Source organism: Mesitornis unicolor, unplaced genomic scaffold (genome assembly GCF_000695765.1).
Source record: "Mesitornis unicolor isolate BGI_N332 unplaced genomic scaffold, ASM69576v1 scaffold32201, whole genome shotgun sequence".
NCBI classification, from domain to species: domain Eukaryota; kingdom Metazoa; phylum Chordata; class Aves; order Mesitornithiformes; family Mesitornithidae; genus Mesitornis; species Mesitornis unicolor.
This window is the reverse complement of record NW_010162261.1, coordinates 7,517-7,772: the sequence shown is the minus strand read 5'-3', so window position 1 is coordinate 7,772 and position 256 is coordinate 7,517.

Here is a 256-nt window from a genome sequence, read left to right as displayed (position 1 = left end):
TGGTACAAAATGACTGGGGAAGTTTCTCCATGGGATGACAGAGAACAGGTCAGTCACCATTACCTCAATGTGAAAGCTAATTCCGGGTGTGTGATTATCTGACATACTGAAAGATGCGGTTTCCCAGCATTCGCTTTTTTGGAGCTGGAAACACACGGCTAAGTCATGGCTAAAAACATGGGCAAACCTTTGACCGTGATTAGGTGGAGTCAGTACACAGAACTCAAGCTGAGAAGTCGAGCAATAAACTACAAGA